The following is a 15,312-nucleotide window of genomic DNA, read 5'->3' on the forward strand; positions in this document are numbered from 1 at the left end:
TTTGATTCTCAATGACTTTGATATAAAGATATTGAATATTATATATATAAAGAAAAATTATATAATATATTATATATATTATAAGAGGAGAGATAAAGAGAATCACACAAAAGGTTTTATATTGGTTCACTCTTAACCAAGAGTTTCATTCAGTCCTTAGCTAGCCACTAAGAATCCACTATGTAATCAAACCTAGATTACAGAACACACATCAAGAGTGATGATCTTGAACTCCTCAAACACACACACCACTCTTTGGCAGCACCACAGTTTTCAGAAACACTTTTATGAAACTGCCTTATACACAAATACAGAAATACAATGTTCAAAGAGAAGAGAATAGAATACACATGGGCTTTACAAAGTTTATAGTACAAAATATACAAAACTCAATCCTATTCTCAACACAAGTGATGATCCAAAGCTCTTGATTTCTTGAAAAATGTTTTTTGTAATCTTTCTTTCTTAGAGTCTTAGACTCAATCAAGTGGTCAAAGTTGTTATATTATAAACCAACAGCAGTTGGAGGCACTTAAAACAGTTTAAAACACATAACAGAATTTTGTTGTAAAAACAAGTTGTTTTCCAAAACAATTGATTGAAATAAAATAATTTTGTTAAGGTTTTCATAAAAACAACCAGTTGTTTTATTGAAATAACCAATTGTTTCTGTTTGACAGCAAAGATAAGCAAAGCCTTTTCAAATCTTTTTGAAAACCACTAAGTGTCAAACAACAGGTTGCTTCGACAATTCAACAAGTTGCCTTAGCCTCAAAGTAGCAGCTTTTTCAACTGGTTGATTTGAAAAACAACTAAATAAAAATTTCTCATCTTTTAAGAAAACATTTCTTTCAAAAGCGATAAATATTCAAATGAGTTTGGGTCATTTCAAGGAGTGAGTTAACAAGTTAAAAACTACTAGACAACACACACATCAACAAGGTCTGCAAGCTATCCACACAAATTTGGAGACATCAAAGTAGGGATGGCAATGCGGGTTGGCTCGCCTCGCATGGGTCTGCCCCGCATAGACCCATCCTGCACTTGCCCGCCCCACGCGAGCTGGTTTCTCTACCCCACCCGCATAAGGGCCAACCTGCATTCGATGTTTTTTTTTTTAGAAATTCAATGAAAATGTTTTTTACTCTTTGATACTGAAAAATTGAACCTATATTTGCTACTATCAAACATCAATATTTTTTTATTCCATTTTAAACATAGTCAAATATCAATATTCTTTCATTTCGAAAACCTTAAAAATAGATAATTCAAAAACATTAAAATAAAAACCACTACATTAAACACAACTAATTCAAAAACATTAATATTTTTCCATTTCAATAACATTGGATGCAGCCATAGAAGAACTTTCATCCATTTTTTCATAATTATAATCTTCCTCGTCATTTGCATACATTAAAACAATGACAATGAATCAATTAATTTAAAATAAAAATAATACAATAAAAATAACATCAATTAAAATAATTGAATTAGCCTTAGAAAATCCATGTTTCCAACTAAAAGTACAAATTATTGCTTCCACATTTTTAGGCAAAAGTTGATTCCTATACTTGTTAAGAATTCGAGAATCAATGCTAAATGTAGATTTTGATGCAACTTTGGTTATAGGGATGCTCAACAAATCTCTAACCATTAAAGCAATATCTGAAAAAGCGTTGGCTATTATTTTTCCACCATTCTAACACATTCATTTTCTCTAAAAAGTCAAAATTCAAAGTTGGTTCATCCAAATATGTGTCAAGTTGTGTCCTTCCATATTTATTAGCTACTTAAAGATTGCGCATTTTTAATTCCTATTATGATGTAATAAGCTAGTATAATGGACTGCTGCAAAAAAAAAGAATTAAAGTGCATTATTAAAGTAAGTAACTTACATAAAAAAGACTTGGTTTAGACATAGATGAGGATGAAGATTGTCCTTGCTTATATTTTTAAACATTTGATGATGTTGTCAAACCTTTAGTAGAATATTTAGCAAAAAAATTGTATAATTTTTCTTTGATCTTTTCTAATTTTAGTTCTCAAGTAAGTGGATCAATTTTTTCAAAGCAAAAACCTAATGTTTCTAACTTCATCCTTGGGTCTAAAATTGCACCAAATGCAAGTACAACGCTATATTCATACCAATATTTCTCAAATTTTACTATCTTCAATTTAGCCATGTTCTTAATTGGTACATCTTCATCCTTCACATTTTCCATTAGCAAACACTGAATTTTCCAAACTAGTAAAAAATACAAGTTGGAAGTAGGATAACTTGTAGCAAAAATCAAGTTAGTGATATCATAAAATGGTAACAAGAACCTACAAATTTTTCTAGTTCTCTCATACTTTTCCTCTGAAGGGAAATATTTATAAGATTCATCAACCAAATGCAAGCTTCCAAAAACACGTTGATATTTAAGAGCACTTTTAATCATCAAATAAGTAGAGTTCCATCTTGTAGGGACATCAAGACACAACTCACATGATGCATCAATATCATTAAACCTTTCAAGGCATTGTTTAAATTTCACCATTCTACTTTCTAAACCTCTCACATATTTGATGCTATTTCTAATTTGGTCCCAAGCATCATCCAACACCTTTAATCCTTCTTAAACAATTAAATTTAATATGTGTGCACAACAACGAACATGAAAGAATTTACCACCACATATCAAACCATTTTGTAAAAGAAGTTGACTTTTTAAAGTATTTTGGAGAACATCATTAGCAGAAGCATTATCCAAAGCCATAGAAAACACCTTTTTCTCTAGTCCCCAATCTAGTAAAAATTCATTAATTTTCTTAGACAACTCAAAACATGTGTGAGGGGGAGGCATATGACAAAAGTTTAGGAGTTTGCTATTTAACTTCCAATTCAGGTCAACAAAATATGCAGTCAATGATATGAAACCCTCAGTATTAATAGATGTCCATAAATCAAAAGTTAAATATATCCTACTAGGAATGGAAGCAAGCAATTCCTTTTGAGCATTATTTTTTCTTTCATATACATTCTCCCAATATCAGCCTTAACAATGTTTCTAGAAATCATAATTGCATCAGGACACAAGTAGTTTGTCCAAGTCCTAAGTTTGAGATACTCAACAAATTTGTAAGGCAAATTGTGCCTACTAATTAGATTAGACAACAATTCCTGATGTATAACTTGATTTTTTTTTTTGCCTTCAACTTTCCCTGCATATCTAAAATCATTTGATCCAATCTTCAGTTTTTCTTTTAACACATTTCATAACATGACGATTTAAATGAGAAGTACCATATTTTCTTACCGCCAGTTACATATATTTTGTTGCAACTATTGTACTTTTCCCTTTCTTTTCCATCCTTTCTCTCCACAATCTTTAGTAAAATACCTCCAACAATTAGATGTGCTAGCCTTATCCCTTTTCTTTTTTTCAGGTTCAACAGTTTCAGATTGTTTCTCAGTATCATCTTTTTCAATTTCAAACTCAAAAAGAGGCATGTTAGTACATTCCTCATCCATTACAATCCAATTTGCAAATTGAGATCCTATCGGAAAATATAGAATAAACATATAATCTAAAAATATTCTAATAATCAATAATTTGAATGAGAATGGAAACAGTTGATATGGATGAAGGTAATATTTTTTTATAATTTTGAAACAGGTACGAAACAGAATGGAGACGGGTGATTGATGAAAAAGTTGATATGAATTGCAGGCTCAAACTTTCTCAATTGCCAATAATCCAATTTGCAAATTGAGATTTGTCAGAAAATATAGAATAAACATATAATCTAAAAATAATTATAATAATCAATAATTTGAGAGAGAATGGAAACAGTTGATATGGATGAAGTTAATATTTTTTATAATTTGGAAACAACTACGGAATAGAATGGAGATGGGTGATTGATGAAAAGGTTGATATGAATTGCACGCTCAAACTTTCTCAATTGCCAATAATCCAATTTGCAAATTGAGATCCTGTCGAAAAATATAGAATAAACATATAATCTAAAAAATAATTCTAATAATCAATAATTTGAGAGAGAATGGAAATAGTTTATATGGATGAAGTTAATATTTTTTATAATTTGGAAACAACTATGGAACAGAATGGAGACGAGTGATTGGTGAAAAGGTTGATATGAATTGCACGCTCAAACTTTCTCAATTGCCAGTAATCTTCAATTTATTTTTTATTATATCATTACAATTTATAATCATTCACGTTTCCTAGCTCTTGGACGAATAAAGGAAATTCAGGATGTAGTAAAAATGTCAAAGAAGTTATCAAATATTTTAATCTAAGATTGAATGGAAACAGCAAAAAAAGCTCCATAGCATAGGGGTCTTCAAGAAAGAAAAGCAAAAAAGAAGAAAAAGAACCTGCGTGGAATGGAGGCAGTGGAGGGTGCGCCGTTATGCGTGGATGATAAGTGCCTAATTTCAGTAATATTTCATATTAAAATATAGGTACTTATGAGTATTAATTGCTAAAATATATATAACATAATCCCTAGTTTATGAATTTATACATTTTTTCCATTTTTTATCATCTTTATTTGAATAAGAGCATTTTATTCCCAAATTTGGTTTTAATTACAGGTTTCTAGGGAAGAATGGAGATTTGGACTAAAGAGAAATGATATAAGCTAAAAAAAGAAAATTCGAAGGTCTCAGAATGTATAAAAGCGCAAAAAAAAAGCCAACTTTGCAACAGGAGATCTCGCTCAAGCAAGCTCATTCTCGCTTGAGCGACAATGCTCCAGAGGCATTTTCAAAAATCGATGCCTTTCTCGCTTGAGCAAGAATGCATCAGATAAATTGAGCTATTTTTATGTTTTATCAAGAAGCCCATTAGCACGACACATGAAGTCACCTAATCCTAGGAAATTAGGTTAAATAGAAGACTAAAGGCACAACCCTAGTGTGCCAGATTGAGAGGAAAACACCATTGAGTGATTTGTAACCAATTGGAAGAATGGAAGGTGCTAGAAGTATGCGTGGCTAATTCTACCCTTTGGGATTGGGAGTAATCTATTCGAACTCTTATGTATTAAGGTGATATTTAAATATGATCTAATATTTTGTTCTTGATTGATTATTGGTATTGTTGTTTTGCTTCTAAATGTTGTGACATGTTTGAGAATCATAAATCTAATTGAGAGGTATTTTTAGGGTTCTGACCTAAACAACAATACTTAACATATTTGAGTGCTAGAGATAGACTTGAAATGTTAATTGTTATTAACGTCTGAGCGCCTTAAGAATTTTATATGCGAGAGAGATCGATATAAATGAATTTTATACGGACATCAATTTCAATGAAAGAACTTAATATTAACATGTTAATCAAAATACATGAGACTGAGAGAGATGAAACCTAATCCCTATTTTTCCAACTTTAAGCAATCAATTATTTGTCTGTTTTCTTATTGATTATTGCGAACAGAACCACTTTCAACACACTTTTTATTGTTTTGTTTATATTTAGCAAGAATTGTACTTGATAATTCAAATGTTCCTTGTGGGATCGATATCTGCCCTTAGGGACAAATTATTATCCTAAATAAATTCAAATCCTAAATTATTTGATGTCCTATTTAAATAAAAAACTGAAATATATAAAATTCTAAAAATATTCAAAATCCTAAATAAATTCAAATCCTAGATTATTTCATGCCTATTTAAATAAAAATCTGAAATATATAAAATTCCTAAAATATTTAAAACAATAAATAAATACAAATTCTAAATTATTTAATGTCTTATTTAAATAAAAATCTAAAATATATAAAAATCTTAAAATATTTAAAATTCTAATTAAATTAAAATCCTAAATCCCAAATTAAACTAAGACAATGTAATCATGTCACAAAATAAACAAGCAGTGAAACAAAACAAATAATCAATATGTACATACCATGGATAATCGATTATCCAAACATTTTCCAACCATAATTTATTAAGGAAGAAGACTTGTTAAGGAAGAAGACTTATTCACAAGGTAATTGATTATCCAAATGTTTTTCAAGCATAATCAATTAAGGAGGAAGAGTTATTTAGAGGGTAATTGATTACCTATTTATTTTTGCTACCATAAGCGATTAGGACACAAACAACACTGACCACATAATCGATTATCCTAAAAAAATACACTTACAATTGATTATGTTCTCAACTTAATCAATTATCCTCTATTTTAAGTTCTAAAATCAATTATCCTTGTCTTTGTTGTTGACACAAAATCGATTATGTGTATTAATGAAAGACTCCAAAATGTTGTCATGCACAAATTATTTTTGGGGCAAAATTGAAAAATGACACTACTTACGTTACTTTCATCTTATTTCTCTGCATATACACGAGAATGAGTTTCGCACCCCTCCACGCCTTTCCTCGCCCTCACATCAGGACAAACATGTGGATCCAAACAGGAATAATCCCGCAAAACCGTCATCGACAACAGTACATCCATTGATACAAGCACAACGTAACACTGTTAGTTTCAAGTGATTTATTATACAGGTCCTGAGAATAATTTGTACAAGTAGGGATGAAAATACAGGCAAGTCTACCCCGCATAGAAAATGCAAGTTGATTTTATTGGCCCTTCCTGCATACAGGCTGGTTAAGGGCCTGCAAATCAACCTACATAAGATTGTTTTTTTTTTAATAAAAAATAAATTTTTAAATATAAATTTTGAATAAATAATTTTTTTATTAAGTTAATTTTTTTCTTATTTAGATGAATTAGGTAAATGGTCACACAATATTATTCTCACGACATATGTGTAATAAGATATGAGTAAAAAATTTATAAAAATGTTTTGATTTTCAATGAAATTTGAATTTCAATCATTCTAATAAATTGACTAATAAAATATTTTATTAAATATGTATACACTTTTTTAAGGTATTAAAAAACACTAAGGTCTGACTATTGCATTTAGTATTTGATGAGTTGAAACCTAAACCATATATGCATTTCAAAAAGACAAAAAAAAACATAATATTAAAAAACTATTATCGAATTTGGTGAAGGTGTTATGAATTAGGGATTGAGGGTAATTTCTTCTTGCACCTCCATGTCTTTCTTCTTGCATCCCATATTTCAAAAAATACTAAAATTAACTTGATATTTTTTATTGAATATTTTTTCCTTAATTCTAGAATGTGGAATTTAGATACTTCTCATGTTATAGAATCTGAAAGTTAAAATTTGTGTTTTGTACAATATTCCAGATTTCATAATCCATATTGTATTTCAAATTATAAAATTTATAATAAATAATTTTAAAATTTTTGAGAATATGAAACTGAAAGAAAAACCTTGCAAGCTTTGCAATCCTTATATACAAAAGCCTTGTGCAATGTTAAGAAAGTTTACTCGTTAAAGAGAATGTTGTGCAAAATTATGAGAATTATGTGTACGGAGTTTTGTAGTCTTTAGAATCACATAGCTTAGCTATGAGTATTGAGATCAAAGTCCTTGGATACGAGTTTAAACTTTTTATAAATTTTTAATACGGAATGTTTATATTTACTTGTATTGTAACAGCGTGCCTTTTTTAAAAGCAATAGAAACATTCTTCCCACCAACACAGTACCATTTTTCTTCTTTCTCTCTCTCTCCATATTCTCTTCTCTCCCTCTCTCCTAATTTTCTCTCCCAAACTTCATCTATTTTAGAATCTGATCATACCACGTTGTAGCAGAGGAGTTAAGGAACATTTCTACCCGATCAGATTTTTAAACAGAGCCCGTAAATCTTGAAGCTTATCCAAACGGTGAGGAATAAAATTCTAAAAGTTGCTTGAAAAGCAAGCAATTGAGGTAAGGGAAGCTAAATTTAATTTTTAATAGCACCCTAGGATAGAAGATCTGAATGCGGAAGGGACGTGGTCCCAATATTCAATTTCTCTTGCAGGGATGTTGTGTGTTTATTTATATTGGGTTGTTTGTTTATATATTATTTAAATTTGTGGAAATATTGGGTTTTGATGATTTAGTATTAAAGTGTATTTTTTTATGTCAAATAAACTTTTGAATATTGTGGATAACTTTTTGAATGATGTTGTATGACGAAATGGTATGAAATTGAATTCATACATTTGGGATAATGTATGGACTGATGTTTGTTGTGTATTAAGTATTGATGTCGAGATAATGTATGGACTGATGTTTGCTGTGTATTAAGTATTGATGCCTATGTGGTAACAGAGATCTCCGAGCTTCACTGATGATCTAAGTCACATAGACTAAGATATCAGGTGGTGAGAAGCTGATGGGGGAGTTCATGCACACCGTGACATATGAGATGCACGACTTGGGTTGTATTGAACTTACCCTGATCCTTTCTGTTGGATTCGCTGGTAATCTTTGGATCAGGTGTTAGTCTCTGATAGGACTTACTTAATACGGGTCTTCCGGAAGACGTTGTTTGTTGAATATCTTGGATGTGTAGATCCATGTGAGATCTATGTGATTGTTTTAATGTTGGGATTTGAAGAAGATTGTATAATTTGAGAAATTGATCATGTAACTTGGTTTTCTCTTTTGATTTAATTGCGTATATTATAAAATTCTATTTTCACTAGCATACCCTTGCTTTTCTTGCTGTGTTTGAACTGCGATGACTGTACTACGTACACGAGCAGATGATCTTACAGGTGTCTGAGGATTAGAAGAGTTTTAAGGCGTTGATTTTGAAACTTATATTGTAAATATTTGTATTTCCATATGTCATAATCACGTATTAGGAATGTTTTGAAAAACTGTAAGCTTGTACGGAAATATGTAGAACCGGCACTACAAGAAAATCATGAAATAGAAACCAATTTTTAGAGACCAAAATAATTAGTTGCAATAGTAACTAAATTAGAGACCATTTTAGAAACTAAAACAAAAATTGGTTTCTAAATTAGTTTATATTATTTTCTATTATTGTTAAATAGTTTCTAAATTAGTCTCTAATTAGCAACCAATGTTTTAGAGACTAAATTTAGAAACTAAATAATTGGTAGATAAAACCTTGGTTGCTAATTAGATACCAATTTAGAAACTATTTAACAATAATAGAAACTAATTTAGAAACCAATTTTTGTTTTAGTTTCTAAAATGGTTTCTAATTTAGTTACTATTGCAACTAATTATTTTAGTTTCTAAAAATTAGTTTCTATTTGATGATTTTCTTGTAGTGCGGTATTGTAATAGTTATATGTAAATTATGGGGTGTTACATGTATAATTTGTGGGTTAAATATGTTTTATTTGTAGTTTTTGTGAAGTACCAAAATCTCCATCATCAAATTCAACTTAATTTTTCTTATTTTTATGGTGGTGTATACATTAATAAATTAAATAAATTATTGTTATTCAAATAGATGTGAAAATATCTTCGTAATATATATTTGTGGGTATCATTCAACTTGATTAATAAGTAGGTTTTGCAAGAGGGTTGTGATTTTTTAAATCATAAATATGATTAGCACAAATATCAGTCTAATAAATAATACTATAAATGAGGAGACAACAATTATCCATAGGAAAGACATGGTAATGATTTTATTTTAAAAAAATGAGGAGCACATGGTGAAGTTGTATCTGCTGCATTAATTCTCTTCACCTTGAACGCTTTGGTTAACGTGAATTTGAAAGTGTAAGAAAACTCCTTAGACTGATTCAAAGAAACCCATGGCAGAAAAGACTAATATTTGACTTTCAAAACATTCAAGTGCACATATAAACTGTTCATTGACTTATTAACATTTTTTTAGTCATTAAATTAGCTTTTACAACTTTGAAAAGGCTCTTTAATGCTGTGTCATCTTCAACAAATATTCAATATTAATATGCGTATAATATTAGTTCGATAAGTATCGATAAAGAAAAAATCTCATTTTTCACATTTTTAACAATTTTAACGTAGTTTTAACGTAATTTTAAAGTAAACAATATATTGATTTTTTAAAAATTTTTGATATATAAATATATGTATTATTATGAATTTTTTATTTAATCTTCTAATATATCTTTAAATAATATAAAAAAATTTAAAATTGTTATTTTTTAAATTAATTTAAATTAATATATCTTTTTAATAATGATGATAATTTTTTATCTCAATTTATAATAATATAATATATAATTTTGTCATATATACTTCGAAAGTGTCTGTGTGTATGGCTGTTTATTTGTCCTAAATTAAATTTTTTAACTTTTAAGTAGACATTGTTCTTACATCATGTAATTTAGAATTTATTATTATCAGAAACAGTAATTCATGTTTTATAGTATCAGAATCAATAACTCAATTAGCCATTACTGTTATTTCTTAATGTAATAATTAGTGTTATTGTGTCAGCAATAAGTCTCCTATGCCTACATTTTAATTTTGAATAAGTCAATTATCAAATGGATAAGAATATGAACCATAATATTATTAATATTATAAAATATTAATAATATAAATGTTCTCGGACTAGGTTGGGGACTGGGAGAACTATTGTCTTCAGATGTCACTCGGTCGGTCATATCTCACTTCCTCCTTCGGTTCTTCTCGCTGGATGACTCCTCAGGCGGGTGGGGTACCTGCAGATGACACTCCAACGCTCAAGTCAGTGGGGTATCGTATTCGGCTGGCTAGAATACTGTAGATAATGACGTACCTTCTTCCTTGGAATGCGTGATATTTATATTACCTTGATGGGCCCTCGCTGTTGGGCCGGATTAGGGGGTTACTTAGCGATTAGGGTTGGATTAGGTCGTTTCCTAACCACAGGTTGACCTTTGCTAATTGGGTCAACCTTTGACTTGAGCACTTCATGTCGGTCGGCCACGTGCGACGCACGATCGACCTCCTACCTTAAAGTATGGTCTTGACACATGGGTTGACCGGGTCACAAGACCGGTCGGTCATCCCGGTACAGTTGCCTCCCAGGCTCGAGAGGTGGTACAGCCGAAGAGTCTGAAGAATAGGACCCGGGCGGACGGTGTAATGATGAGTGAAGTGATGTTTGGGGGCGCCTGAGCGATTGACGTGACGCGCATTAATGAGGGGTTTTTCTGGGCGCGAAGCGATATGAACCGTTGGATCAAACGAATCCAACGGTTGAGGTCCTTGCGACGTTTGGGATTCTGAGGTCCTCCCGGGCTATAAATAGAGGCTGGGAATAGTGGCGTTTCACGCGTTATTTTCGTTTGAGCTCCGACACCTCGAATCAATCCGACCGCTCTTTGTTGCTTTCCTCGTTCGTCTTCGAGGTTAGTCATGTCTGCTCTTGCCGAGTCTCCCCCTGCTTGCTCGTCTTCTTCTTCGTCTTCCTCTTCTTCTTCTTCTTCTTCTTCTTCTTCTTCTTCTTCTTCTTCCGGCCAGGCCCCCCCGGTCGGGGACATGGAGAGGGTCCCTTCTCCGGGGTCGGTAAGGGAAGACGCTGAAAACGAGTCGGACCGTTCGGCCCCTTTTGAGGGGTCGCGACCCCATGTGGGGTCGGCTTGGGTGGATCCCCGGGTGTGTGAGGTGTCGTCCTCTTTTTACATCGATGCCTCCGTTGCTGAGTTCCTGGACGAGGTTCCTGTCTTGAAGGCTTCGGCCGAGGAGTCCTTGTTGGCATTCGGTCCTTGTTCTTTGGAGGACCGTGTGTACCGGGAGCGGTCATCTACCAAGCCTCCCTTTTTCTTCATGTATGGTTGTCTTTTTTCGGACCTGCATGTGTCTCTCCCCTTTGATGCCTTTACGGCCGGGGTTTTGAAGGAGCTCAACGTGGCTCCGACTCAGCTTCATCCCAATTCGTGGGCGTCCATGCAAGCGTTCCGCATTGTTTGCCGGACGTTTGGGTTGCGCCCTCTCCCCTCCTGTTTTCTTCACTTTTATTCGTCGTACCCGACCAAGCTTGCCAGTTGGCAGTCACTGGTTAGCCGGTCGGGTAGCGTGTTGTTCAAGCCCTTCACGGCTTCTTACAAGAACTTTAAAGAAAAGTTCTTTAAAGTGTACGTGGAGCCGGCCGGGACGTGCTATTTTTTTGACGAGGTCGGCAAGTCTCGTTTCCCACTTTTTTGGTCGAGAAGCCCGACGAAAATAACAGATTGGCCGAGGCCGGCACATCCGAGCGAGCATGAGCGGCTCGTTTTTGCTTTGTTTGATAGTCTCCCCAGGAAGCTTCCCGCCCGACCGTTCATGTCGCTGTACAATGCGACCGATCACGCGGAGGCTTTCGAGGGTACACTCTTTTCATGCACTTAGTTTATTATCTGCTGTGTTTTGCTCTGACCGATCTTTTCTTGTTTGGTTTGCAGAAATCACGAAGAGAGAAATCCCGCAAGCCGTTGGGATGTTACACTCGTTCAAAAACAAGTTGAACGAGAAGAGGGCGGCCACTAGCACCAAGCCCCGCGCAGAGGAGGGTGCCCGGGCGGGACCCTCGAAGAAGCGTGGCCGCGAGGGCGGTAACATTGCCCGCACCGTGCGGGAGGTGGTCCAGATGCCGACTCCTCCTCCTAGCCGGTCGGGTCGGAATGCTTCCCCTCCCACCGATGACTTCAACCGTCCGATCCCAACGGCGGTGGCGGTGCCCATGCCGGCCTCTGGGGGGTCGGCCCTGGCGTTGTTGGGGGGCGACCGGACTTTCAGCCGGGCCGTATCCTTCAGGTTGCCTCCAGGCCTTGAGGGGGAGATCAAGTCAATCCCCGAGGGTTTGGTGCTGGCCAGGCGGGGGGCATTGAGATGATATGTCGGGGTTTGGTGCTGGCCAGGCGGGGGGCAGATGCTCGGAAGTGCCGAGTGGAGGAAATCTCCCGCCTCGAGCACGAGCTACAAGAGGTCGGTCACAATTTGAAGCAGGTCGTGGAGGCCAACACAACTTATGAGAAGCAGTTGTGTGCGCAAGCTGCCGAACTGGAGCTGCGTCAGAATCGGCTGGCCGAGCTGGAGAGGGCCGATGCGGAGAAAGCTGCGGAGGTTGTTCGTCTCCGTAAGGCATTGGAAGCGGCCGACCATCGGGTCACCTTGATGAGGGAGGAGGTTGCGGCCGAGCGCGAGGGGAAGAAGGCGGCCGAGGCCGAGGTTTTGAAGACCATGGAAGATACCATGGTTCTGATCAACCAGAGCTTCGACCTGGCCGTCCGCCAGGCCGCGGTGCTCTATGGCGGTCCTCCTCCTTCCGGTCAATTTGACCAAGACATGGAGGTCGTCAACGGCCGTTTGGTCCTTGTGGAGGCCGACCAGCCGCTCGCTGTGGAAGCTGATCCCGCCGATGCTGTTCTGAATATTGTAGACTAGGCGGTCAGCTTTTAGTTTTGGACCCCTGGGGCCGGGGTGTGGCCCCCACCTATTTTCGGTTTAATATAAGTCTTTCTTTCTTCAATTGTTTCTGCATTTTCTGGACGATCGAGCCTTTATGAGCCGAATGGGCTGGAATAGTTAAACTTAAATCGTAAAATTAACAAAGTAAAAAGAACTGAGCGACCGGTCGGTAGATGAAATCAATTGAGTAACTTGTGATAAGTAAAATCAACCAAGTGCGTGTAACGGACTTCGATAGGTCGGTCGTCCTTTAGCGAATTCGATTTAGGCGTTTATTTTAGGCGGACTTTTGCCGATCGTTGTGTATGCCTCGGGGAGGGGGGGGGTATGCCGGTTAAGGCTACATCCTGGCCGAGTGGGTTCGGGAGGGTATGCCAACTAAGGCTACATCCTGGCCGAAATGGGTACGGGTTCGGGAGGGTATGCCGGTTGAGGCTACATCATGGCTGGACCGTGTATGTTACGGGAGGGTATGCCGGTTAAGGCTACATCCTGGCCGAGTGGGTTCGGGAGGGTATGCCGGTTGAGGCTACATCCTGGCCGGACCGTGCATGTGGCGGGAGGGTATGCCGGTTAAGGCTACACCCTGGCCGAAATCGTTCGTGTCATTCGTTGTATACACTTATGTACGAAACGCCTCGTTAAAACCTCTCCGACCGATGGATCGGCCGGGCGAGGAAAGACTGCGTAGATTTTATTCATGTTTAGCTGAAATAAAATTTAGGTGCGTGGCATTCCACGTCCTAGGTACAATTTTTCCCGATAGGTGTTCCAAGTGATAAGCTCCCCCTTCTCGGATTCGGAATGGTCCCTCCCAATTTGATGAGAACTTGTCGTCCGACTTCCTAGCGTTGCTGCGCATTCTCCAGACGAGGTCACCTTGTTGAAAGCTTCTGGGCTGGACCTTTGAGTTGTATCTCCTTGCCGCTCGGAGCTTACACCGCTTCGCGTATCTTGCTTTTATCTCGAAGCTCATTCAAGAGGTCGAGGCCGACCGCCAGGCTTTCCTTATTGAGGGATAGGTCGAAAAGTTGGCGTCGGATGGATGGCTCCCCGACTTCTACTGGTATCATGGCCTCGGTGCCGTACGTGAGGCTGTAAGGGGTCTCTTGTGTGGTGGATTGTGGGGTGCAGCGGTATGCCCATAAGACCTCGGGGCAGCTCCTCCGTCCATCTTCCCTTGGCAGTGCCGAGCCTCTTCCTTAGTTCGTTCAACAGAACCTTGTTGGCCGCTTCAGCTTGTCCGTTCGTCTGTGGGTGCTCAACGGAGCTTGTGAGGGATTTGATGCTGAGGTCGCCGTAGAAAGTCATGAGGCCTTGATCGATGAACTGCCGGCCGTTGTCGGAGACTATCGAGTGTGGTATGCCGAACCGGCACACTATGTTTTTCGACACGAAATTTTGGATGTTTCGGGCGGTGATTGTGGCTAGTGGTTCGGCCTCGATCCACTTGGTTAAGTAATCTACCGCGACCAGCAGATGCTTTGTCTGGCCTTTGCCTGGTGAGAATGGACCGATGATGTCCATTCCCCACATGGCGAACGGCCAGGGTGATGTCATGCTGTGCAGTTCTTCTGGTTTTTGGTGGTGGAGGGGGCCAAACTCTTGGCATTTTTGGCATTTCTTGACGTAATTAGCGCTGTCTCCGTGGACGGTCGGCCAATAATACCCTGCGCGGATTATTTTGGCTGCCATCGTTCGGGCTCTGGAATGGCTCCCGCACGCCCCTTCGTGGATATCTTGTAACACGTATTGGGATTGTTCCTTGGTGAGGCACTTTAGGAGTGGCGTTGAGTACCCCCTTTGGTATAGGTCTTGATCGATCATGGTGTACCGGGCGCACTGTCGTCTGATGTTCTTCTCTTCCCCCGGTTGGCATGTCCCGTGCTCCAAGTACTGAGTGATTGGGGTCATCCATGTGTGGGTCTCGGTGATTGTCATGCATTCGGCGTCACCTACACTCGGTTGTGCTAGTCGCACCTGGACGACCGATCGGTGGTGGCTTTGTT

General features: G+C 37.1%; 1 pseudogene; it reads right to left on the reverse strand.

Annotated features, from left to right (window-relative positions):
- Positions 1 to 1,955: 1,955 nt before the first annotated feature.
- Positions 1,956 to 3,517, reverse strand: LOC150025642 (zinc finger BED domain-containing protein RICESLEEPER 2-like; annotated as a pseudogene).
- Between the last annotated feature and the right edge of the window lie 11,795 nt (positions 3,518 to 15,312).

The sequence above is a fragment of the Phaseolus vulgaris genome, chromosome 8 (assembly GCF_051622355.1).
Source record: "Phaseolus vulgaris cultivar YP4 chromosome 8, ASM5162235v1, whole genome shotgun sequence".
Lineage (NCBI taxonomy): Eukaryota > Viridiplantae > Streptophyta > Magnoliopsida > Fabales > Fabaceae > Phaseolus > Phaseolus vulgaris.